Source organism: Hydra vulgaris, chromosome 08, assembly GCF_038396675.1.
Source record: "Hydra vulgaris chromosome 08, alternate assembly HydraT2T_AEP".
NCBI lineage: Eukaryota > Metazoa > Cnidaria > Hydrozoa > Anthoathecata > Hydridae > Hydra > Hydra vulgaris.
The window spans coordinates 54,721,067-54,747,500 of NC_088927.1; the positions used below are offsets into that span (position 1 = coordinate 54,721,067).

General features: G+C 25.3%; 3 long non-coding RNA genes across 6 annotated transcripts; all 3 read left to right on the forward strand.

Moving 5' to 3' along the window:
- Positions 1-1,054: 1,054 nt before the first annotated feature.
- LOC136083989 (uncharacterized) lies at positions 1,055-8,145 on the forward strand. Of its 2 annotated transcripts, XR_010640267.1 has the most exons (4): positions 1,055-1,660; positions 1,859-1,955; positions 2,151-2,259; positions 7,960-8,145. It is a non-coding gene; the product is annotated as an uncharacterized LOC136083989 (long non-coding RNA). The 2 variants fall into 2 exon arrangements; XR_010640266.1 differs by lacking the exon at positions 2,151-2,259.
- A 1,808-nt stretch (positions 8,146-9,953) lies between these two features.
- LOC136083990 (uncharacterized) lies at positions 9,954-12,949 on the forward strand. The gene is made up of 3 exons (XR_010640268.1): positions 9,954-10,615; positions 10,886-10,984; positions 12,755-12,949. It is a non-coding gene; the product is annotated as an uncharacterized LOC136083990 (long non-coding RNA).
- Positions 12,950-14,547: 1,598 nt separating this feature from the next.
- Positions 14,548-17,739, forward strand: LOC136083988 (uncharacterized). Of its 3 annotated transcripts, XR_010640265.1 has the most exons (5): positions 14,548-15,123; positions 15,228-15,462; positions 15,802-15,898; positions 16,094-16,201; positions 17,548-17,739. It is a non-coding gene; the product is annotated as an uncharacterized LOC136083988 (long non-coding RNA). The 3 variants fall into 3 exon arrangements; XR_010640263.1 differs by having other exon boundaries at positions 14,562-15,462; XR_010640264.1 differs by lacking the exons at positions 14,548-15,123; positions 15,228-15,462 and adding an exon at positions 15,517-15,599.
- Positions 17,740-26,434: the final 8,695 nt, after the last annotated feature.

A 26,434-nucleotide genomic window follows, 5' to 3' on the forward strand; every position in this document is an offset into this window, starting at 1 on the left:
GTATACCTGTCTTTATACGCATCTGATGTCTATTTTTAATGCGCGTTTGACACGATAAAATGGCTAACAAATATTCGTAAATAATGCGTATTCTGGAAAGTTTTAAATGCGCATGTAATACCAGGAAAATATCGTATTGAATATTCTCTGGTTATCGTGTTTTATACGTGTTTACAAGAGTTTCAAATGCGAGTTTGATACTCAGTAGGCTTCGTATTGTATACCTGTCTTTATACGCATCTAATGCGTATTTCTAATGCGTATTCGACACGATAAAATGGCTAACATACATACCACATCAATACGTATTTAAACGAGTTTCTAATGCGCATTTACAACTAAAGTTACCGACTGGGATCAAATATTAACAAATAAGGGGGACAACGAAAATCTTTGCTTATAAAGCGCATGCTATTTTATTGACATTTCTGTTATGCTATTACCTTTTTTGTTCTGTTTTAGAAAATTTAAAAAAATAAGTTAAAATTTTGAGCCAACACTGACACTTTAATTGTTGCTAAACGTTAAATTTTGTTATTAGGATTGCAGTTCTTTTATCTGTTTTTTGTTCTTTATTCAATAAGTATTTGATTTAAGTTAGATATGTTTATAATTTGATATTTTATTACGAGATATATGTCTTTATATATAAATATATATGAACCTTTTTAGATATTTTCATGTTATTTTTAAATTTTTTGTTCACACAATTCAAGTTATATATGTTTATAGTTTGCATATGTGTTTATATTATGTTCAAAATTAAAAAGTTTTTAATAAATATATGTATGTGGTAATATGTGTTATATAATTGTTTTATAAATGAATTTTTAAAATAGTATAAAATGTATCTATTGTGTATATAAATATTATAAGAAGTGTTTATATATGTGTTACAAATTTAAATAAATATATTGTGTTTTCTAGTTAGTATTTATGTTTATATTATGTTGTTTCCATGACATAGAAACAACATAATATAAACATATATACTAACTATAAAACACAATATATTTATTTAAATTTATATAACATATATAAAAACTTTTTATAATATTTATGGACCATGTTTTCAAAGTGTGTGACTTGGCAAACGTGTTGAGCAAGATTTTGCATAAAGTTGTTATTTATGTTACTAATGTTGTTACATTTGGCTTACCTTTATGTTGGTGTCTATTGTTAAAAATTATAAGTGGTTTTATTATTGAAAGTCACTGCTTTTAATCATTCACTAAAAGCCACTCAAGAAAAGTCATTTTGCCACATATACATTTTGTTTATATCTTAATTTGAATTTTTAGAACCATGACGTACCAACATGAATTGTTTTCTAAAAGCTAACATGAAATAACAATACTTAACAACTACTACTCTCTTATCATGACATCTTATCTCTATCTGTTATATTGATTTGTGATTCATATATGATGTTTTTCTTTGTATTTACTTATCGATTACATTTTTTTATTTCAGATTTATCATATGATGGATTTATGCAATATAAAAGAACGAATATATGTAAATTTTTATGAATTTTTTAAAAACATCTGCTAATAGTTAGTCCAGTCAACGTTCAAACTTCAATTTTGCATATGTCATCTTTAAGTAGTTTCTAGGCTTTTCTAAATGTGTTTCTTATTCACATGGTTTTACAAGCAAGGTATGCAAGCAAATTTGAGCTGAATTTTTTTTTTAGCCTTTAAGGAGAATTGGCGTTACACTTTTTTAAATTTAATTTGTTTAAATATAGTAGTTTTAACAAATAAATGTTTGTTTGTTCTTTGTTTTTTTACTTATTTGTTTTCAGATTCTTAAGAACTTGCCAACTTATCTAAGTAAGTTTTTTTTTTCTTTTTAGTGCAATTGGAAAGAGCTGAAAGTTATTTTTTAAAGCAATTGAAAAGAACTGAAGTGTTTTTTAGTTACTTCACACGGTATAACTGATACTGATTTGAGTAAGTTTACTATTTTGTTTTATTTTATATTGGATTTATTTGATATTTGATATATGTTATATTTGATATATATTTTATGTATTTAACATGGAAAACTGACTGTAATTTGTTGACACAAAAGTTTATAAACATAAATCTGCCTATATTTCAGTATATTTTATATTTCTCTGTATCTTTATAAATATTCTTTCTTAGAAAAAATAACAGACTAGAAAAAATAAATAAATTTCTTTGAAAGTAGTTGAAAAAAATGATGATGTATTTCCATATTTCATTGTGTAAAGTGTAATACCACTTTTTAAAGGTATGTGAATAGATATATAGGGGAACATGAGGCAAGATGAAACTGTTTCGAAAAACGCCTGTATCTTAGTCTGTCCAAAAAATAAAATTTACCTTTAGCTGGTGATGTAGCGATGTAATAAATCAAGTCAAACGAGGATAAAAAGTTTTTTTTCAATGTCGGAAAAACTTTTGTAATACTTAACTTTCGTCAGAAAAATAATATTTAAAAAGAAACCATTAATAAATCTAGTAAAATTAGTCTACTTCCTTTTAGCTAAAGTCAACTGTTATATTTATTTTTGCTTAAGAGATAACAGTAGGTTGTCATCTTGCCCCATTCGTCATCTTACTTCATGTTCCCCTATATATATATATATATATATATATATATATATATATATATATATATATATATATATATATATATATATATATATATATATATATATATATATATATATATATATATATATATATATATATATATATATATATATATATATATATATATATTTAAATAATTAATTTAGAGTAAAATATACTGATTGGCATTGCTTCATTTTTTTATACAAGATTGTGCATTTATTATTTTTATGCATTAAGGTAAAAATAATTTTATGCATTGTAGTCAAGATTCTTTTTTAATTAAAAATAATTGATGTAAATAAATGTTATTTAATATTTTTGATAAACGACTAATGTATGTAAACATATAAAAAGATATGGATTTCAATAAATCTTAAGTTTAAATAAAGTCTTTGATTAGAAAAGATCACAATTTGTAAGATTCTTTTACGTTCATTTATTCAGTTGCAACAATAGTAAGATTACTGGTAATATGTTTAATGATAATAGTTAAATTGAAATAGATAGTATTAGGCTCAACAAAGTTATTAATGTAAATGCTTATAGGCAACTTGAAAATAGTAGTCAAATGAAAAAAATAGATCATTTCTAAGAAATATTTTACGATTTGCTTGCTATTTTATGGTATAATTGTTTAAATTGTTTAACTATAATTGTCCCTCGATTGTTCAAATATTGTAATAAATAAAATCTTTTCAGTCCAAGTATTTAAGTTAATAAAATATTTTATTAAGTTGTGGTGTTATTTGCCAGTGTTACTACATTGTGTTGTCTAGCCTTTTTATAATCTTTTTTAATTATTCTGTAGTCACGGAATATATATTTTCTGTTATTATTATCCTAATTCTACTAACAACCCAGTCGGCAAATTTAGTTGTAAATGCGCATTAGAAACTCGTTTAAATACGTATCGATGTGGTATGTATGTTAGCCATTTTATCGTATCGAACACGCATTAGAAACACGCATTAGATGCGTATAAAAACAGGTATACAATACGACGCCTACAGGGTATCAGACTCGCATTTGAAACTCTTGTAAACACGTATAAAATACAATAACCAGAGAATATTCAATACGATATTTTCCTGGTATTACATGCGCATTTAAAACTTTCTAGAATACGCATTATTTACGAATATATGTTAGCCATTTTATCGTGTCAAACGCGCATTAAAAATAGACGTCAGATGCGTATAAAGACAGGTATACAATACGACGCCTACTGAGTATCAAACTTGCATTTAAACACGTATAAAACACGATAACCAGAGAATATTCAATACAATATTATTAACTAATATGAGTTCATAACATAATGATAATGACTAGCAGTAAGCAAACCGTAATACGGGTTATGAGTTATTAAATCATTAATAACAATAAAAACACATTAATAACTTGATATATTATCTAAAATATTAAATACAAATTTATCTATAAATATTTTGACTCCGTATCAGCAACGTCATTGCCTATAGGTAACGACATAAAGACCGCATTAACATCAGTTGAGTTCTTTTTAAAATCTGTAACAACACAAGTACCAGAAAAGGAAAGTCAAGGAAAGGTTGCAAATACCTAAAAAAAGACATGAAAAAAAAATTACAATTTTTAATTACAAAAGTACTATTTGCATTTTATTGTTAGTAGAATTAGGATAATAATAACAGAAAATATATGAACTTGTCATTTCGAAAAGGGCACAAGTCCATTTACTAAAACTTTTCAAAATCAACAAAAATATGATTTTATTAAAATAATGTCTAGGTTGCTAAAGAAATTAAACATAGAAGTATTTAAATAAAGAACGTATATAATTTATGTATTTTTTAATTTTTATAAAAAAGACATAAATCATTTTTTATAAAAAAGACATAAATACAGAAATTTTTAATTTAAACTTATTAACTAACTGCTAAAAGTTTTGGACTTATGTCCTTTTCGAAATGACAAGTTCATATATTCTGTCTACAGAATAATTAAAAAAGATTATAAAAAGGCAAGACAACACAATGTATACATTGTTACTATAGTAACGCTGGCAAATAACACCGCAACTTAATAAGATATTTTATCAACTTAAATACTTGGACTAAAAAGATTTTATTATTACAATATTTGAACAATCAAGGGACAATTATAGTTAAACAATTTGAGCAACTATATCATAAAATAGCAAGCCACTGGTAAAATATTTCTTATAAATGGTCATTATCATTTGTGGTATTAAGAAATACGTAAGAGCTCAGTAATTACATAAGTTTTATTAAATCTCCCACTCATCTTAGAGAGAGAGAAAGAAAGTGTTTCCAAAGCAGCATGTTAACAAATGTAAAAAAGCACGGAATAAATACTAGTAACTGGTTTTACTATGTTACCAGTAAACAAAATTATTTTTACCTTGATTAAAAGGTAATTTCCAGCATTTCTTAATTAAGCTCCAGCTTCGCTCTAACTGTTGACTAATGATTAATAGAGTAAATTTCATAGCATACTAAATTTACAAAAATTAAAACCATGTTTCAACAGTTAGCTAACTAATCAAAAGATGACAAAGGATAGAAAACTAAAAAAAAAAATGAAAAAAAGAACACAATTATGATAGAAATTATAAAAAAAAAAAAATTATTTAGATTTAAAAGTGTTAATTGTTACTATAAATAGTTAAACTCATACTTTGCTTTGTTCTGAAGTGTCTAAAGTAAAATCAAATTAACAGACATTAACACTGCTTGACACTGAATTCTGTCAAATAAGTTTTCTGCACTTCGAGTTACATTTTTTACATTTCAACAACGATTAATTTCATCCTGCCTAGATTTTTTTTTTTCATTTGACAACTATTTTAAAGTTGCCTATTAGCATTTTACATTAATAACTTCGTTGAGCCTAATCTATCTATTTCAATTTTACTGTTATCATATTACCAGTAATCTTACTATTGTTACAATTGAATAAATGAACGTAAAAGAATCTTACAAATTTTGATCTTTTCTAATCAAAGACTTAATTTAAACTTAAGATTTATTGAAATCCATATCTTTTTATATGCTTACATACATAAGTCGTTTATCAAAAATATTAAACAATATTTATTTACATCAATTATTTTTAATTAACAAAGAATCTACAATGCACAAAATTATTTTTACCTTAATAAACAAAAATAATAAATGCACAATCTTGTATAAAATATTGAAGCAATGTCAGTCAGTATATTTTGCTCTAAAGTAATTATATATATATACATATATATATATATATATATATATATATATATATATATATATATATATATATATATATATATATATATATATATATATATATATATATATATATATATATATATATATATATATATATATATACATATATATATAAATAAAACAAAACAAAACTTGCTTAGCTGAGTTGCCTAGTTTATAAGAATCTGAAAACAGATAAGTAAAAAACCAAGAACAAACAAACATTTATTTTTTAGAACTACTATATTTAAACAAATTAAATAAAACAAAGAATAACGCCAATTCTCCTTAAAAGCTAAAAAAAATTTTCAGCTCAAATTTGCTTGCAGACCTTGCTTGTAAAATAAAATGTGAATAAGAAACACATTTAGAAAAGCCTAGAAAAAATTCATAAAAATTTATATACAATTGTTCTTTTATATTGCATAAATCTATGATGTGATAAATCTGAAATGAAAAAATGTAATTGATAAGTAAATACAAAAAAAAAAATCAAATATGAATCGAAAATCAATATATCTGATAGAGATAAGATGTCATGATAAGAGAGTAGTAGTTGTTAAATATTGTTATTTCATGTTAGCTTTTAGAAAACAAATCATGTTTGTACTTCATGGTTCTAAAAGTTCAAATTGAGATATAAACAAAAGGTATATACGGCAAAATGATTTTTCTTGAGTGGCTTTTAGTGAATGATTAAAAGCAGTGAGTTTCAATAATAAAACCACTTATAACTTTTAACAATTGACACCAACATTAAGGTAAGCCAAATGTAACAACATTAGTAACATAAATAACAACTTTAAGCAAAATCTTGCTCAACACGTTTGCCAAGTCGCACACTTTGAAAACATGGAAACAACATAATATAAACATACATAATAACTATAAAACACAATACATTTATTCAATTTTATATAACATATACAAACACCTCATATAATATTTATATACACAAAAGATACATTTTATACTATTTTAATGACACATATATAAAACAATTACATAACACATATTACCACATACATATATTTATCAAAAACTTTTTAACTTTGAACATAATATAAACATATATGCAAACTACAAACATATATAACTTGAATTGTGCGAACAAAAAATTTAAAAATAACATGAAAAAATCTATAAAGATTCATATATATATTCATATATATGAATATATATATATATAAAAACATATATCTCGTAATAAAATATCAAATTATAATTATATTTAAATTGAATCAAATACTTATAGAATAAAGAGCAAAAAACAGATTGAAGAACTGCAATCCTTATAACAAAATTTAACGTTTAGCAACAATAAAATATCAGTGTTGGCTCGAAATTTTAATTTATTTTTCTAAATTTTTTAAAACAGTACGAAAAAAAGGTAATAGCATAACAGAAATGTTAATAAAATAATAATCAAAATAATAAAATAAGCAAGGTATGACATGATAGGATTTATAATATATTTAAACTATATTAATTTAGGACTTAATAAACAAAATAAAGATAATAAGAAAATAAGAATATAATAAAAAATAAGAATAAAACAAAATAAATTTAAAAGTAGTAATAAATATTTTTATGATAAAGTTTCAATAACTTTTTTAGCACAAAAAAGTACTGTAACTGTATTGAAGATATGCGATACTGCTTTAGCAGAACGATATCTCTTCATACAACTTTTCATGTACTCCTGACTATTCCTTTTCATTCCAGACAAACTTTTTACTAAATTTCTCAAATGAAAACTTTTTTATTTAAATTTTGCTTTCACTATTTCAGTTTAAGCATGCGCTTTAAAGCAAAGATTTTCGTTTTTCCGTTATATGTTGATATTTGATCAAGACCGGTTACGATATCGTATCCGATTTTGATCAAATATTAAATAATACGTATTTTTGATAAATAAGTGGTATTGAACTCGAATTCGAAACTTAAAACTAAATGCGTATTTTTCTGGTTTCAACGGCGGTATGTTATACGTGATCAATACTCCGAGTATTTACAATACTAGATATGCCGACTGGGAATACAATGCAAATAGTACTTTTGTAATTAAAAATTGTAATTTTTTTTTTAATTTTATTTTTTAGGTATTTTCAGGCTTTCCGTTTCTGGTACCTGTGTTGTGACAGATTTTAAAAAGAACTCAACTGATGTTAATGCGGTCTTCGTCGTTAACTATAAGCAATGACGTTACTGAAAGGGAGTCAAAGTTAAAATATTTATAGATAAATTTGTATTTAATTTTTTAGATAATATATCAAGTTATTAATGTGTTTTTATTGTTATTAATGATTTAATAACTCATAACCCGTATTATGGGTTGCTTACTGCTAGTCATTATCATTATGTTATGAATTCATATTAGTTAACAAAATTGTATTGAATATTCTCTAGTTATCGTGTTTTATACGTGTTTAAATGCGAGTTTGATACTCAGTAGGCGTCGTATTGTATACCTGTCTACGCATCTGATGTCGTATTGTATACTGTCTGTATACGCATCTGATGTCTATTTTTAATGCGCGTTTGACACGATAAAATGGCTAACAAATATTCGTAAATAATGCGTATTCTGGAAAGTTTTAAATGCGCATGTAATACCAGGAAAATATCGTATTGAATATTCTCTGGTTATCGTGTTTTATACGTGTTTACAAGAGTTTCAAATGCGAGTTTGATACTCAGAAGGCGTCGTATTGTATACCTGTCTTTATACGCATCTAATGCGTATTTCTTATGCGTATTCGACACGATAAAATGGCTAACATACATACCACATCGATACGTATTCAAACGAGTTTCTAATGCGCATTTACAACTAAATTTGCCGACTGGGATTCAATACAATTTTATTAACTAATATGAATTCATAACATAATGATAATGATTAGCAGTAAGCAACCCGTAATACGGGTTATGAGTTATTAAATCATTAATAACAATAAAAACACATTAATAACTTGATACATTATCTAAAAAATTAAGTACAAATTTATCTATAAATATTTTCACTTTGACTCCCTATCAGCAACGTCATTGCTTATCCCAGTCGGCATATCTAGTATTGTAAATACTCGGAGTATTGATCACGTATAACATACCGCCGTTGATACCAGAAAAATACGCATTTAGTTTTAAGTTTCGAATTCGAGTTCAATACCACTTATTTATCAAAAATACGTATTATTTAATATTTGATCAAAATGGGATACGATATTGTACCCGATTTTATACAAATATTAACATATAACGGAACAACGAAAATCTTTGCTTTAAAGCGCATGCTTAATCTGAAATTGTGAAAGATAAATTTTAATTAAAAAGTTTTCACTTAAGAAATTTAGTAAAAAGTTTGTCTGGTATGAAAAGGAATAGTCAGGAATAAATGAAAAGTTGTATGAAAAGATATCGTTCTGCTAAAGCAGTATCGCATATCTCCAATATAGTTACAGTACTTTTTTGTACTAAAAAAGATACTAAAACTTTATCATAAAAATATTTATTACTACTTTAAAAGTAGTAATAATAAAATAATATAAAATAATAAAATAAGCAAGGTATGAAATGATAGGATTTAAAATATATTTGAATTATATTAATTTAGGACTTCATAAAACTTAACAAATTTAAAAGTAACTTTTAAATTTATTTAATTTGAATTTAAGTCCTAAATTAATATAGTTCAAATATATTATAAATCCTATCATTTCATACCTTGCTTATTTTATTATGTTGATTATTATTTTATTAACATTTCTGTTATGCTATTACCATTTTTTTGTACTGTTTTAAAAAAATTAGTAAAATAAATTAAAATTTCGAGCCAACACTGACATTTTATTGTTGCTAAACGTTAAATTTTGTTATAGCGATTGCAGTTCTTCTATCTGTTTTTTTGCTCTTTAATAATTATTAATAAGTATTTGATTTCAATTAAATATAATTATAATTTGATATTTTATTACAACATATATGTTTTTATATATGAATATATATATAAATCTTTTTAGTTATTTTCATGTTATTTTAAAATTTTTTGTTCGTGCAATTCAGGTTATATATGTTTATAGTTTGCATATATGTTTATATTATGTTCAAAGTTAAAAAGTTTTTGATAAATATATGTATGTAATAATATGTGTTATGTAATTGTTTTATAAATGTGTCATTAAAATAGTATAAAATGTATCTATTGTGTATATAAATATTATATGAGGTGTTTATATATGTTATATAAAGTTAAATAAATGTATTGTGTTTTATAGTTATTATATATGTTTATATTATGTTGTTTCCATGTTTTCAAAGTGTGCAACTTGGCAAACGTGTTGAGCAAGATTTTGCGTAAAGTTGTTTTTTATGTTACCAATGTTATTACATTTGGCTTACCTTTATGTTGGTGTCTATTGTTAAAATTATAAGTGGTTTTATTATTGAAACTCACTGCTTTTAATCATTCACTAAAAGCGACTCAAGAAAAATCATTTTGCCGTATATACATTTTATTTATATCTCAATTTGAATTTTTAGAACCATGAAGTACCAACATGATTTGTTTTCTAAAAGCTAACATGAAATAACATTATTTAACAACTACTACTCTCTTATCATGACATCTTATCTCTATCAGATATAATGATTTTGGATTCATATTTGATGTTTTTCTTTGTATTTACTTATCAATTGCATTTTTTCATTTCAGATTTATCATATGATGGATTTATGCGATATAAAAGAAAAAATGTATGTAAATTTTTATGAATTTTTCTAGGCTTTTCTAAATGTGTTTCTTATTCACATTTTATTTTACAAGCAAGGTCTGCACGCAAATTTAACTTGAAAATTTTTTTTAGCTTTTAAGGAGAATTGGCGTTATTCTTTGTTTTATTTAATTTGTTTAAATATAGTAGTATTGACAAATAAATGTTTGTTTGTACTTGGTTTTTTACTTATCTGTTTTCAGATTCTTATAAACTAGGCAACTTAGCTAAGCAAGTTTTGTTTTATTTTTAGTGCTATTGGAAAGAGCTGAAAGTTATTTTTTAGAGTGATTGAAAAGAACTGAACCGTGTTTTGTAGTTACTTCACACGGTGTAACTGATACTGGTTTGAGTAAGTTTACTATTTTGTTTTAATTATATTGGATTTATTTTATATTTGATATATATTATATTAGATATATATTTTTTGTATTTAAAACTGACTGTAATTTGTTGACACGAAAGTTTATAAACTTAAATCTGACTATATTTCAGTATATATATATATATATATATATATATATATATATATATATATATATATATATATATATATATATATATATATATACATATATATATATATATATATATATATATACATATATATATATATATATATATATATATATATATATATATATATATATATATATATATATATATATATATATATATATATATTTACTTTAGAGTAAAATATACTGACTGACATTGCTTCAATATTTTATACAAGATTGTGCATTTATTTTTTTTTTTCATTAAGGTAAAAATAATTTTGTGCATTGTAGATTCTTTGTTAAATTAAAAATAATTGATGTAAATAAATATTGTTTATTATTTTTGATAAACGACTTATGTATATAAACATATAAAAAGATATAGATTTCAATAAATCTTAAGTTTAAATGAAGTCTTTGATTAGAAAAGATCACAATTTGTAAGATTCTTTTACGTTCATTCATTCAATTGTAACAATAGTAAGATTACTGGTAATATGTTTAATGATAACAGTGAAATTGAAATAGATAGTATTAGGCTCAGCAAAGTTATTAATGTAAAATGCTAATAGGCAACTTGAAAATAGTTGCCAAATGAAAAAAATAGATCTAGGCAAGATGAAATTAATTGTTGTTGAAATGCAAGAAATGTAACTGGGCGTGCAGAAAACTTACTTGACAGTATTCAGTGCCAAGCAGTGTTAATGTCTGTTAATTTGATTTTAGTTTAGACACTTCAGAACAAAGCAAAGTATGAGATTAGCTATTTATAGTAACAATTAACACTTTTAAGTCTAAATAATTTTATTTTTTTTTATAATTTCTATCATAATTATGTTCTTTTTTTCTTTTCTTTTTTTTAGTTTGTCTTCCCTTTGTCATCTTTTGATTAGTTAGCTAACTGTTGAAACATGGTTTTAATTTTGTAAATTTAGTATGATGTGAAATTTACTCAATTAATCATTAGTCAACGGTTAGAGAGATGCTGGAGCTCAATTAAGAAATGCTGGAAATTAGCTTTTAATCAAGGTAAAAATAATTTTGTTTACTGGTAACATAATAAAACCAGTTAATACTATTTATTCCGTGTTTTTTTACTTTTGTTAACATGCTGCTTTGGAAACACTTTCCTTCTCTCTCTCTCTCTTTCTCTCTCTCTCTCTCTCTCTCTCTCTCTCTCTCTCTCTCTCTCTCTCTCTCTCTTTCTCTCTCTCTCAATTAGATGAGAGGGAAATTTAATGAAACTTATATAATTACTGAGCTCTTACGTATTTCTTAAAACCACAAATAATAATAACAAATATTTTACGAGTTGCTTGCTATTCTATGATATTGTTGCTCAAATTGTTTAACTATAATTGTCCCTTGATTGTTCAAATATTGTAATAAATGAAATCTTTTTAGTCCAAGTATTTAAGTTAATAAAATATCTTATTAAGTTGTAGTGTTATTTGCCAGTGTTACTACATTGTGTTGTCTAGCCTTTTTATAATCTTTTTGAATTATTCTGTAGACACAAAATATATATTTTCTGTTATTATTATCCTAATTCTACTACCAATAAAATGCATATAGTACTTTTGTAATTAAAAATTTTAATTTTTTTTCGTTTCTCTTTTTAGGTATTTGCAGGCTTTACTTGACTTTCCTTTTCTGGTACCTGTGTTGCGACAGATTTTAAAAAGAACTCAACTGATGTTAATGCGGTCTTTATGTCGTTAACTATAAGCAATGACGTTGCTGATAGGGACTCAAAGTTAAAATATTTATAGATAAATTTGTATTTAATTTTTTAGATAATATATCAAAGTTACTAATGTGTTTTTATTGTTATTAATGATTTAATAACTCATAACCCGTATTACGGGTTGCTTACTGCTAGTCATTATCATTATGTTATGAATTCATAATAGTTAATAAAATTGTATTGAATATTCTCTGGTTATCGCGTTTTATACGTGTTTAAATGTGAGTTTGATACTCATTAGGCGTCGTATTGTATACCTGTCTTTATACACATCTGATGTCTATTTTTAATGCGCGTTCGACACGATAAAATGGCTAACATATATGCGTAAATACCGCGTATTCTGGAAAGTTTTGAATGCGCATGTAATACCAGGAAAATTTCGTATTGAATATTCTCTAGTTATCGTGTTTTATACGTGTTTACTAGAGTTTCAAATGCGAGTTTGATACTCAGTAGGCGTCGCATTGTATACCTGTCTTTATACGCATCTAATGCGTATTTTTAATGCGTGTTCGACACGAGAAAATGGCTAACATACATACCACAACGATACGTATTTAAATGAGTTTCTAATGCGCATTTACAACTAAATTTGCCGACTGGGATTCAATACAATTTTATTAACTAATATGAATTCATAACATAATGATAATGATTAGCACTAAGCAACCCGTAATACGGGTTATGAGTTATTAAATCATTAATAACAATAAAAACACATTAATAACTTGATACATTATCTAAAAAATTAAATACAAATTTATCTATAAATATTTTCACTTTGACTCCCTATCAGCAACGTCATTGCTTATAGTTAACGACGAAGACCGCATTAACATTACCCAGTCGGCATAACTAGTATTGTAAATACTCGGAGTATTGATCACGTATAACATACCGCTATTTATACCAGAAAAATGCGCATTTAGTTTTAAGTTTCGAACTCGAGTTCAATACCACTTATTTATCAAAAATACGTATTTATAATATTTGATCAAAATTGGATATGATATCGAACCCAATTTTGATCAAATATTAACAAAAAATGGAAAAACGAAAATCTTTGCTTTTAAAGCGCATGCTTAATCTGAAATTGCGAAAACAAAATCTAAATTAAAAAGGTCTCTCTCGAGAAGTTTAGTAAATTATCTCTAGTACAGTTACAGTGCTTTATTGCACTAAAAGAGTTACTAAAACTTTATCATAAAAATATTTATTACTACTTTTAAATTTATTAATTTAGTTTAATGAAGTCCTAAATTAATATAGTTCAAATATATTTTAAATCCTATCATTTCATACCTTGCTTATGTTGATTATTATTTTATTGACATTTCTGTTATGCTATTATCTTTTTTTGTTCTGTTTTAGAAAATTTAGAAAAATAAGTTAAAATTTTGAGCCAACACTGACATTTTAATTGTTGCTAAACGTTAAATTTTGTTATTAGGATTGCAGTTCTTTTATCTGTTTTTTTGTTCTTTATTCAATAAGTATTTGACTTAAATTAAATATGATATATTTTATTACGAGATATATGTTTTTATATATAAATTAATATGAATCTTTTTAGATTTTTTAATGTTATTTTTAAATTTTTTGTTCACGCAATTCAATTTATATATGTTTATAGTTGGCATATTTGTTTATATTATGTTCAAAATTAAAACGTTTTTGATAAATATATGTATGTGGTAATATGTGTTATATAATTGTTTTCTAAATGTATTTTTAAAGTAGTATAAAATGTATCTATTGTGTATATAAATATTATAAGAGGTGTTTATATATGTTTCATAAATTTAAATAAATATATTGTGTTTAATAGTTCGTATATATGTTTATATTATGTTGTTTCCATGTTTTCAAAGTTTAAGTAAAGTCTTTGATTAGAAAAGATCACAATTTGTAAGATTCTTTTACATTCATTTATTCAGTTATAGTAATAGTAAGATTACTGGTAATATGTTTAATGGTAATAGTTAAATTGAAATAGATAGTATTAGGCTCAACGAAGTTATTAATGTAAATGCTTTTGCATTTACATTAATAACTTCGTTGAGCCTACTTGCAGGCAACTTGAAAATAGTAGTCAAATGAAAAAAAATAGATCTAGGCAGGATGAAATTAATAATTGTTGAAATGCTAGAAATGTTGCTCGGCTAGCAGAAAACTTGACAGAATTCAGTGTCAAGCAGTGTTAATGTCTGTTAATTTGGTTTTACTTTAGAACAAAGCAAAGTATGAGTTTAACTATTTATAGTATCAATTAACACTTTTAAATTTAAATAATTTTAATTTTTTTATAATTTTTAACATAGTTATGTTCTTTTTTTCATTTTTAGTTTGTCTTCCCTTTGTCGTACGACGATGTACCAACATGAATTGTTTTCTAAAAGCTAACATGAAATAACAATATTTAACAACTACTACTCTCTTATCATGACATCTTATCTCTATCTGATATTTTGATTTGCGATTCATATATGATGTTTTTCTTTATATTTACTTATCTATTACATTTTTTCATTTCAGATTTATCATATGATGGATTTATGCAATATAAAAGAACGAATATATGTAAATCTTTATGAATTTTTTAAAAACATCTTCTAATAATTAGTCCAGTCAACGTTCAAACTTCAATTTTGCATATGTCATCTTAGTTTCTAGGCTTTTCTAAATGTGTTTCTTATTCACATGGTTTTGCAAGCAAGGTATGCAAGCAAATTTGAGCTGAAAATTTTTTTTTTTAGCCTTTAAGGAGAATTGGTGTTACACTTTTTTAAATTTAATTTGTTTAAATATAGTAGTTTTTTAAAAATAAATGTTTGTTTGTTCTTTGTTTTTTTACTTATTTGTTTTCAGATTCTTAAGAACTTGGCAACTTATCTAAGTAAGTTTTTTTTTTCTTTTTAGTGCAATTGGAAAGAGCTGAAAGTTATTTTTTAGAGCAATTGAAAAGAACTGAAGTGTTTTTTAGTTACTTCACACGGTATAACTGATCCTGATTTGAGTAAGTTTACTATTTTGTTTTATTTTATATTGGATTTATTTGATATTTGATATATGTTATATTTGATATATATTTTATGTATTTAACATGGAAAACTGACTGTAATTTGTTGACACAAAAGTTTATAAACATAAATCTGCCTATATTTCAGTATATTTTATATTTCTCTGTATCTTTATAAATATTCTTTCTTAGAAAAAATAACAGACTGGAAAAAATAAATAAATTCGTTGAAAGTAGTTGAAAAAAATGATGATGTATTTCCATATTTCATTGTGTAAAGTGTAATACCACTTTTTAAAGGTATGTGAATAGATATATATAGGGTTGCCAGATGTCCCGATTTTACGAAGGAGAACTAAGTAAAAAAAATATTTTTACATACTTGGCGCACAATTCTCCTTCGTAAAATCGGGACATCTGGCAACCCTAGACATATAGGGGAACATGGGGCAAGATGACAACTGTTTCGAAAAACGCCTGTATCTTAGTCTCTCCCAAAAATTAAAACTTACCTTTAGCTGGTGATGTAGCGATGTAATAAATCAAGTCAAACAAGAATAAAAAGTTTTTTTCTCAATGTCGGAAAAACTTTTTTAATACTTAGCTTTCGTCACAAAAATAATATTTAAAAAGAAACCATTGATAAATCTAGTAAAATTAATCTACTTCCCTTTCAGCTAAAGTCAACTGTTATATTTAGTTTTGCTTAAGAGATAACTGTAGGTCGTCATCTTGTTCCATTCGTCATCTTGCCCCATTTGTCATTTTGCCCCATTCGTCATTTTACCCCATGTTTCCCTATATATATATATATATATATATATATATATGTATATATATATATATATATATATATATATATATATATATATATTTAAATAATTAATTTAGAGTAAAATATATTGATTGACATTGCTTCATTTTTTTATACAAGATTGTGCATTTATTATTTTTGTGCATTAAGGTAAAAATAATTTTGTGCATTTTAGTCTAGATTCTTTTTTAATTAAAAATCATTGATGTAAATTAATGTTGTTTAATATTTTTAATAAACGACTAATGTATGTAAACATATAAAAAGATATGGATTTCAATAAATCTTTAGTTTAAATAAAGTCTTTGATTAGAAAAGATCACAATTTGTAAGATTCTTTTACGTTCATTTATTCAGTTGCAGCAATAGTAAGATTACTGGTAATATGTTTAATGATAATAGTTAAATTGAAATAGATAGTATTAGGCTCAACGAAGTTATTAATGTAAATGCTTATAGGCAACTTGAAAATAGTAGTCAAATGAAAAAAATAGATCATTTCTAAGAAATATTTTACGATTTGCTTGCTATTTTATGGTATAATTGTTTAAATTGTTTAACTATAATTGTCCCTCGATTGTTCAAATATTGTAATAAATAGAATCTTTTCAGTCCAAGTATTTAAGTTAATAAAATATTTTATTAAGTTGTGGTATTATTTGCCAGTGTTACTACATTGTATTGTCTAGCCTTTTTATAATCTTTTTTAATTATACTGTAGTTACAGAATATATACTTTCTGTTATTATTATCCTAATTTTACTAACAATAAAATGCAAATAGTACTTTTGTAATTAAAAATTGTAATTTTTTTTTTAATTTCATTTTTTAGGTATTTGCAGGCTTTACTTGACTTTCCGTTTCTGGTACCTGTGTTGTGACAGATTTTAAAAAGAACTCAACTGATGTTAATGCGGTCTTCGTCGTTAACTATAAGCAATGACGTTGCTGATAGGGAGTCAAAGTTAAAATATTTATAGATAAATTTGTATTAAATTTTTTAGATAATATATCAAGTTATTAATGTGTTTTTATTGTTATTAAAGATTTAATAACTCATAACCCGTATTACGGGTTGCTTACTGCTAGTCATTATCATTATGTTATGAATTCATATTAGTTAATAAAATTGTATTGAATATTCTCTGGTTATCGTGTTTTATACGTGTTCAAATGTGAGTTTGATACTCAATAGGCGTCGTATTGTATACCTGTCTTTATACGCATCTGATGTCTATTTTTAATGCGCGTTTGACACGATAAAATGGCTAACAAATATTCGTAAATAATGCGTATTCTGGAAAGTTTTAAATGCGCATGTAATACCAGGGAAATATCGTATTGAATATTCTCTGGTTATCGTGTTTTATACGTGTTTACAAGAGTTTCAAATGCGAGTTTGATACTCAGTAGGCGTCGTATTGTATACCCGTCTTTATACGCATCTAATGCGTATTTCTAATGCGTATTCGACACGATAAAATGGCTAACATACATACCACATCGATACGTATTTAAAAGAGTTTCTAATGCGCATTTATAACTAAATTTGCCGACTGGGTAGTTGAGTTCTTTTTAAAATCTGTCACAACATAGGTACCAGAAACGGAAAGTCAAGTAAAGCCTGCAAATACCTAAAAAATGAAATTAAAAAAAAAATTACAATTTTTAATTACAAAAGTACTATTTGCATTTTATTGTTAGTACCCAGTCGGCAAATTTAGTTGTAAATGCGCATTAGAAACTCGTTTAAATACGTATTGATGTGGTATGTATGTTAGCCATTTTATCGTGTCGAATACGCATTAGAAATACGCATTAGATGCGTATAAAGACAGGTATACAATACGACGCCTACTGAGTATCAAACTCGCATTTGAAACTCTTGTAAACACGTATAAAACACGATAACCAGAGAATATTCAATACGATATTTTCCTGGTATTACATGCGCATTTAAAACTTTCCAGAATACGCATTATTTACGAATATTTGTTAGCCATTTTATCGTGTCAAACGCGCATTAAAAATAGACATCAGATGCGTATAAAGACAGGTATACAATACGACGCCAACTGAGTATCAAACTCGTATTTAAACACGTATAAAACACGATAACCAGAGAATATTCAGTACAATTTTATTAACTAATATGAATTCATAACATAATGATAATGACTAGCAGTAAGCAACCCGTAATACGGGTTATGAGTTATTAAATCATTAATAACAATAAAAACACATTAATAACTTGATATATTATCTAAAAAATTAAATACAAATTTATCTATAAATGTTTTAACTTTGACTATCCCTATCAGCAACGTCATTGCTTATAGTTAACGACATAAAGACCGCATTAACATCAGTTGAGTTCTTTTTAAAATCTACACAACACAAGTACCAGAAAAGGACAGTCAAGTAAAGCCTGCAAATACCTAAAAAAAGACATGAAAAAAAAAATACAATTTTTAATTACAAAAGTACTATTTGCATTTTATTGTTAGTAGAATTAGGATAATAATAACAGAAAATATATGAACCTGTCATTTCAAAAAGGGCACAAGTCAGTGGTGTACACTGGAGTTTTAGATGTTTGAGTTTTGACACTTACAGGCATTGTGCAAACTTCAAACTTTTTTATGTTTATGCTTATATCAAAAAAGAATGTTTTGCAAAGAATTGGGGTGATTGGAGCTTGGGAACAAGAAAACCCTAGTTTTTGGGTTCTAAATTTATGTTATATTTTATCTAAATTCATATTCATCAACAAATTTCAAGTTTCATGCAATAGTCTCTTAGTGTTCAGTTTTTATGACCCTGCAATGTTTAGAGCCCCCTCAAATTGAGGGGGGTTAAAACTTTATATGGTCTTAGTTTTTAAAAAATAAGAGATTATTGCATGAAATTTGAAATTTGTTGATGAATATAAATTTAGACAAAAATAGTAAAGAAAATACTTTATAAACTTGTTGCTCCCACATTAAGGACTGGGTGGGCCCAAAAATTAGGGTTTTTTTGTTCCCAAGCTCCAATCACCCCAATTCTATGCAAAACATTATTTTTTGATATAAGCATAAACATACAAATGTTTGGAGTTAACACAATGCCTGTAAGTGTCAAAACTCAAACATCAAAAAATCCAGTGTACACCACTGCAAGTCCATTTACTAAAACTTTTCAAAATCAACAAAAATATGATTTTTATTAAAATAATGTCTAGGTTGCTAAAGAAATTAAACAAAGAAGTAGATAAATAAAGAACGCATATAACTTATGTATTTTTTATTTCTTATAAAAAAAACATAAATCATACAGAGATTTTTAATTCAAACTTATAAACTAACTGCTAAAAGTTTTGGACTTATGTCTTATTATCCTTTTCGACTTATATCTTATTATCCTTTTCGAATGACAGGTTTATATATTCTGTCTACAGAATAATTAAAAAAAGATTATAAAAAGGCTAGACAACACAATGTATACATTGTTACTATAGTAACGCTGGCAAATAACACCACAACTTAATAAGATATTTTATTAACTTAAATACTTGGACTAAAAAGATTTTATTTATTTCAATATTTGAACAATCAAGGGACAATTATAGTTAAACAATTTGAGCAACTATATCATTAAATAGCAAGAAACTCGTTAAATATTTCTTATAAATGGTCATTATCATTTGTGGTTTTAAGAAATACGTAAGAGCTCAGTAATTACATAAGTTTTATTAAATCTCCCTCTCATCTAAGAGAGAGAGAGAGAGAGAGAGAGAGAGAGAGAGAGAGAGAGAGAGAGAGAGAGAGAGAGAGAGAGAGAGAGAGAGAGAGAGAGAGAAAGTAAGTGCTTCCAAAGCAGCATGTTAACAAATGTAAAAAAGCACAGAATAAATAGTAGTAACTGGTTTTATTATGTTACCAGAAAACAAAATTATTTTTACCTTGATTGAAAGCTAATTTCCAGCATTTTTTAATTAAGCTCCAGCTTCTCTTTAACTATTGACTAATGATTAATAGAGTAAATTTCATATCATACTAAATTTACAAAATTAAAACCATGTTTCAACAGTTAGCTAACTAATCAAAAGATGACAAAGGGAAGACAAACTAAAAAAAAAGAAAAAAGAACATATTTATGATAGAAATTATAAAGAAAAAATAAAATTATTTGGATTTAAAAGTGTTAATTGTTACTATAAATAGTTAAACTCATACTTTGCTTTGTTCTGAAGTGTCTAAAGTAAAATCAAATTAACAGACATAAACACTGCTTGACACTGAATTCTGTCAAGTAAGTTTTCTGCACGCCGAGTTGCATTTCTTACATTTCAACAACAATTAGTTTCATCCTGCCTAGATCTATATTTTTTTCATTTGACAACTATTTTCAAGTTGCATATTAGCATTTTACATTAAAAACTTCGTTGAGCCTAATACTATCTATTTCAATTTCACTGTTATCATTAAACATATTACCAGTAATCTTACTATTGTTACAATTGAATAAATGAACGTAAAAGAATCTTACAAATTGTGATCTTTTCTAATCAAAGACTTTATTTAAACTTAAGATTTATTGAAATCCATATCTTTTTATATGTTTATATACATAAGTTGTTTATCAAAAATATTAAACAATATTTATTCACATCAATTATTTTTAATTTAACAATGCACAAAATTATTTTTACCTTAATGAACAAAAATAATAAATGCACAATCTTGTATAAAAAATTGATGCAATGTCAGTCAGTATATTTTACTCTAAAGTGTATATATATATATATATATATATATATATATATATATATATATATATATATATATATATATGTATATATATATATATATATATATATATATATATGTTTATATATATATATATGTTTATATATATATATATATATATATATATATATATATATATTTATATATATATATATATATATATATATATATATATATATACTGAAATATAGGCATTTAAGTTTATAAACATTCTTGTCAACAAATTACAGTCAGTTTTCCATGTTAAATACACAAAATATATATCTAATATAATATATATCAAATATAAAATAAAACAAAATAGTAAACTTACTCAAACCAGTATCACTTACACTGTGTGAAGAAACTAAAAAACACTTTTCAATCTTTTCTTCTTCAATCACTCTAAAAAATAACTTTCAGCTCTTTCCAATAGAACTAAAAAATAAAACAAAACTTGCTTAGCTGAGTTGCCTCATTTATAAGAATCTGAAAACAGATAAGTAAAAAACCAAGAACAAACAAACATTTATTTTTTAGAACTACTGTATTTAAACAAATTAAATAAAACAAAGAATAACGCCAATTCTCCTTAAAAGCTTAAAAAAATTTTCAGCTCAAATTTGCTTGCAGACCTTGCTTGTAAAATAAAATGTAAATAAGAAACACATTTAGAAAAGCCTAGAAAAAATTCATTAAAATTTACATACATTTGCTCTTTTATATCGCATAAATCCATGATATGATAAATCTGAAATGAAAAAATAAAATTGATAAGTAAATACAAAGAAAAAAATCAAATATGAATCAAAAATCAATATATCTGATAGAGATAAGATGTCATGATAAGAGAGTAGTAGTTGTTAAATATTGTTATTTTTAATGTTAGCTTTTAGAAAACAAATCATGTTTGTACTTCATGGTTCTAAAAATTTAAATTGAGATATAAACAAAATGTATATACGGCAAAATGATTTTTCTTGAGTGGCTTTTAGTGAATGATTAAAAGCAGTGAGTTTCAATAATAAAACCACTTATAACTTTTAACAATAGACACCAACATTAAGGTAAGCCAAATGTAACAACATTAGTAACATAAATAACAACTTTACGCAAAATCTTGCTCAACACCTTTGCCAAGTCGCACACTTTGAAAACATGGAAACAACATAACATAAACATACATAATAACTATAAAACACAATATATTTATTCAACTTTATATAACATATACAAACACCTCATATAATATTTATATACACAATAGATACATTTTATACTATTTTAATGACACATTTATAAAACAATTACATAACACATATTACCACATACATATATTTATCAAAAAATTTTTAACTTTGAACATAATATAAACATATATGCAAACTATAAACATATATAACTTGAATTGGGCGAACAAAAAATTTAAAAATAACATGAAAAAATCTAAAAAGATTCGTATATATATGAATATATATGAATATATATATATATATATATATATATATATATATATATATATATATATATATATATATATATATATATTTATATATATATACATTTATATATATATAAACATATATCTCGTAATAAAATATCAAATTATAATTATATTTAATTTAAATCAAATACTTATTGAATAAAGAGCAAAAAACAGATAGAAGAACTGCAATCCTTATAACAAAATTTAACGTTTAGCAACAATAAAATGTCAGTGTTGGCTCGAAATTTTAATTTATTTTTCTAAATTTTTTAAAACAGTACGAAAAAAAGGTAACAGCATAGCAGAAATGTTAATAAAATAATAATCAACATAATAAAAAAGGCAAGGTATGAAATGATAGGATTTATAATATATTTGAATTATATTGATTTAGGACTTAATAAATAAAATAAAGATAATAAGAAAATAAGAATATAATAAAAAATAAGAATAAAACAAAATAAATTTAAAAGTAGTAATAAATATTTTTATGATAAAGTTTTAATAACTTTTTTAGTACAAAAAAGTACTGTAACTGTATTGGAGATATGCGATACTGCTTTAGCAGAACAATATCTCTTCATACAACTTTTTATGTATTCCTGACTATTCCTTTTCAATCCAGACAAACTTTTTACTAAATTTCTCAAATGTAAACTTTTTTATTTAAATTTTGCTTTCACAATTTCAGTTTAAGCATGCGCTTTAAAGCAAAGATTTTCGTTTTTCCGCTATATGTTGATATTTGATCGAGATCGGGTAGGATATCGTATCCGATTTTGATCAAATATTAAATAATACGTATTTTTGATAAATAAGTGGTATTGAACTCGAATTCGAAACTTAAAACTAGAAGCGTATTTTTCTGGTATCAACGGCGGTATGTTATACGTGATCAATACTCCGAGTATTTACAATACTAGATATGCCGACTGGGATTGTAACCGATTAAGACGTAACGTAACTTTAAAATGTTATAGGGGTTATATGGTCATATCTTTTAAATTAATAGCCTATATTTAGCTGTAACCTATAAATTAAACTAACCTTTAACTTTTGAAAATCGTATACAATTTCGAAAATTGTATACAGTTTTCAATAGGTTATTGCAATTTTGATTTTTAATCGACAACTTTTGTGTTTTTATATTTACATCAATCTATTATATACTTTTATATTTACATATAACTCTTCAAAACAATTTTTTTAATTTTTTTAAACACATATTTTGCTGTTTATAAAATTAAAAAAAAAATACAAAGAAACGCTTTTGATTTTTTGATTTACAACCTAAATTCAAATTTTTTAAATTTCAAACTTTTGAAAGAGATTTTTAATAAAAAAAGTGCCTGCCCAAATCTAAGCCCTCAGTCAATGTATGTACGCAATGCTGCGCCTATCGTTTTATTAGTCAAGTTATGTACTATCCGTTACGCTTATGGAACAAAACAAAATACAACCCAAAAAATTCTACGAATTTTATTCTAACTTCCTGGTTAAATTCACTTCCGCGGTGCTCTGTGACAAGACCCCCATTGGACACGGGACTAAAAATAGACGTCTTTTGAACGTTCAAAAGACGTCCACAACGTTTAAAAGACGTTCAAAAGACGTCTTTATTACGTCCTGTGCCCACTGGGCCGTTATGTCTTTTTGGGGCGCCTAAGTAACAGAGCTAAAAAAAAAAAAAAGCCGTGGCCAGTGATTAGAGTTCTGGCTCAGAACCCAGAGGTCGTGGGTTCGACGCCGGCTCTAGCCCAATAAGCGATATTTTTAAGGAAGGAGGCGTGAACTTCTATGCTCTACCGCAGTACTCTGTGATAAGACCGTAATATTTTCTGGGAGCACCTCCCAGTAGGCACAGCGACGTGACAAAAACGTGAATTTCACGTTATTTTGGCACGTGACTTTTAGGTGACTTTTTGGTCCCCATGAAATGACCGATTCACGTGATTTATGGACGTGTTTTTTACGTTACTTTTGGCACGTGATATTTAGGTGACTTTTTGGTCCCCATGAACTGTCTAGAAGACGTGCTTTTTACGTTAATTTTAGCACGTAATATTTAAGCAATAATTATGCTTTATAAAAACAAAGCGTTTGGATTCGTGTAAAGAAATAAAACTCATCGTCGAGGAAATATTTAATACGTATTAAATTACATGGTTTTATTAGTCAGTATATTAGTTCTTGACATAAACATTTTGAATTTGTAATAAAAGCTGCACTTTTGTTAAAATATCCTCTTTCTATCCAATAAGTAATAAATACAAAGTCATAGATCTGCAACTTACGAAGAGCACGCTTCGATCCACAAAGAGCGCACTTCAAACTTAATCTAACGAATCAGTCGATATATTCTCCCATAAAAGCACGCTTCAAACATAATCTAACGAATCATTCGATATTTTCTCCAATAAGAGTACGCATCAAACTTTATCTAATGAATCAGATTTAGCTGAAAAGAAACGAATAAAATCTTAAATAATAATATGATTATTTAATAATTATCTTAAATCACAAACTTTTAGAACAAATCTTAATTGGTAAGTTGCCAACCATTTTGGCACCAAGATTTTCTAGTTGTTTTCTAAATCTAAATCATTAAATAATTTTAAGAAAACAATACTACATACAATGTAGAAAAATAAAAAAAGTCATTTGCCTTCTAATTTTATACGCTTATTGCTAAAAAATAAATAAGGATTTAAGAAAAAAAGACATAACAAAAAAGTCGACAGATAATTAAAAAATACAAGTCTAAAAAAATATTGTTTATCTGTATATATCTATATCTAATATCTGTCTATAGATAAATATATATCTATATATAATGTTAATAACTGATGCGCGTAATTAGAAAAAGATCTGTACTCACCTTATGTGATAACATCTGATTAAATAATTTGTTTTCTTTGTTTTCCATCTTCTTATATTTGCACTTGTTTCTGCATTAACTTGTTCATACATTAACTGACTAGACGCAAAGGTGACAGCCCACGAAGTTGCTTTAAATGAGTAATCTACAAAGTTTTGAACATTAAATGTAATTTTAGAATGCACGCAGAAAAATTATAACAATTTTTAAAAATGTAATAGTTACCACATAACCAAACAACATTATAGTGGGGATTTTATATCATGATTTTCCTACCAGTGGTGAGATTTTCACCTTGAGGCTCCTTTTGCTGTGGAAACATTCACCATGGCTAAGGAGCCTCATCTACCTCTAATTATATATAATATATTAAGTATAAAACTAAAAGTTTGTATAATAAAGTATTGTCAAATTAAGTCACCAATAAATATCGAGTGCTGAAAATTCAGCTCAGAATCAAGTTATGAACAACTTGATTCTGAGTTGAATTCAACAAGATATGAACTAAATTAAATTCTTGCTACAGGGTGCGATCGCAAAAGAAGACGAAGAGAGGGAAAAGTGAATTTTCTCAAAAATTAAAAGT